Here is a 2383-nt window from a genome sequence, read left to right as displayed (position 1 = left end):
GCTAACAGGGTAAGCTGAGGTTCTTCTTCCATGAAGCAGCTCTGTTGTCCTCCATCCATATTTTCAGTTCCAGGCTGAGTCATTTCTACCTTCTCCTCTTTAGCTGATAGCTAAATGCCTGCCTGCAGACGCCATTTTCTCTTTTTATCTTTATATAAATTCCACATCCATAATGTATGTTTGTCTTTAATTGAGCCCAGAAAGGTCACAGTAGGAAAGTTTTCTGCATCGTTTAAACCCGTTTAAACAGTTGTTTCAGATTGTAAAATGTGTGTAAATCAGTGTTTCCTAATCAGCTGTGCATTGCTTTGTGTTTGCTTTTGACTCTCGACCCTGAATGTGTGCACTTGACTTTAGCTGCCTTATTAGTATGTGTGTGTGTGTCTCCCCACACCTGGCGCCACATCCCCTCCACTCCAGCTCAAACAGCAACACCTTTTGTTGGCACCAAACTTACTTTTGATGATTATTCTGGCACATATATATTTTATTTATTTTTTAGACAGGTTTAGTGAAGCTGTATCTATCATGGGTTACAGATCTGAAGGCTTGCCTCTTTTCCCTGTTTATCAACTGATCCTGTCCATAATGACCTACAGTTACTTTCCCTACTTGTTTATTAGAACGGTTTTATCAAGGTCCTGTTTTTACGAGATAATTCCTGGGAAGGCGCTGTTCAAGGTCTGGCATGGTCGAGCAGATGTCAGATTGCCACAAGAAAAGACCGTAAATAAAAGGACAAGCTGTGTTTTTGTTGTACACAACTGCACGCAGAATGTCGAAATATTAAAAATATCATCTTATTAAAATCCAGTGCACCTCGTTCACAAATAAAGCGAGTGACTGCATTGTGCCAAAACTAAAAAATAAACAAACTCGTCTAGCTGTGGTGAGCTCCAGTTCTTCCTCAGCTGGCATCGTCTTATGTTTGCYCCATGTTGTCGCTCTCAGCACATTTCATAATGGATGAACATATTTCCTTCGTATACAGAAAAGCGCTGATAATGAGAGTTATCGTTCTTTAGAATTTGCACCACTGATGATAATGGACTTCATTATGTCCCTCTTGCAGTAAGCYGTCACCCTGAACAAATTTAAATTAGCCAGCCCAGTACAGATCCTACACCAAGATTAGTTCTTTTCAAGGCACCATTTGGAGCTGTTTTGATTCCCTTTTAATGCAGGACTTTTCACTCCAGCAGGCAGCGGAGCTGTTTATTTTACTGTCACAACATTATAAATTACTGGCAGCTCTCTAAGCAATGACAAGAGGGGAAAAAAGTCACCTCGAACCAGCCTGGACTTGCAGAGRGGGCTGATGTGAGGGATGCTGGCTCACTGGCTTCGAACAGGACAAGGTTGGGTCTTGGGCGAGAGACCCTGAGGGAACCATGTGATGGAAACCRTACTGTGACACATTCAATAAAGTTAATTAATGATATTTTATACATAATAAAAGCTGTTTTCCCGGGTGGTCTTCCCTCAGGTTGGGTTCATGGAAAGACAGCAGTGTCGCCGCCGCCGCTGCTGCAGGGACCCTCGTGGAGACAAACAGTGGTTCTAACACATCCGATTGTGTTCGGGTCATTTTTATGACTTTGTCTTTTTGAAGCACATATGTTCAAAGGCATAAAGATGTTGGGAAAGGTCTTGTTGCAGCCTTTAATGATGTAAAACATAACGATACATGACAGGCTGCTTGCAGCTTATTGCAGGAGAGGAAAATGAGACAATAAAGCGTCTGGCAGAGTGTCTCAGAAAGTCTGATTATCACTTTAAATTGTTTTCTTTCCTGGCAGGTTTTGTTTATTTCATTTATGATATTGCATAGAAGGGAAAAACAAACAGACACTGTTTTGCCAAGTAAATTTATTAGATTTTTTTTAAGAGAATCATTTTCCAAGTATTTATTTTTGTAGCACTCACTTCCCCCACAAGAGGGTGAAATATACCACTGCCCTTAAAACYTGACTGAGCTATGAGCTCAATTAAAGGTCCTCAGCTCAGCTGCTTCTCTTCCAAACACCTGCTTCTTATTTCTTTATTTTTTCCTCTGGGAAGGTTGTATTTTATGCAAATAATCTGTAAAKGTTCAGTACGGAACATGAACTGAAAAGTCTTGTAATCGTTTAGTTGTCGACAGTTGTCAGTCAGGTCTTTGCAGTTTAGTGTTTCTTTGTGTTTGTGTGGTTAAAAATATTAGGAGGTAACGAGCAACCAGTCACCATGGCTGAGGGGCCTGTGGCCATTAGTGGGCTGGAGGTTATTGATCCGACTGCAGTCGTTACTGTGTTCTGACCGATGTGGAATCTTCACTGAATATAAAAGCTGGATGTAACCGCAGTGATGTCACCTGTTTGTTCACTGTCACCTGGGGGTGGGG

This window comes from Austrofundulus limnaeus, unplaced genomic scaffold, assembly GCF_001266775.1.
Source record: "Austrofundulus limnaeus strain Quisiro unplaced genomic scaffold, Austrofundulus_limnaeus-1.0 Scaffold333, whole genome shotgun sequence".
NCBI classification, from domain to species: domain Eukaryota; kingdom Metazoa; phylum Chordata; class Actinopteri; order Cyprinodontiformes; family Rivulidae; genus Austrofundulus; species Austrofundulus limnaeus.
This window is presented reverse-complemented; position numbering follows the sequence as displayed.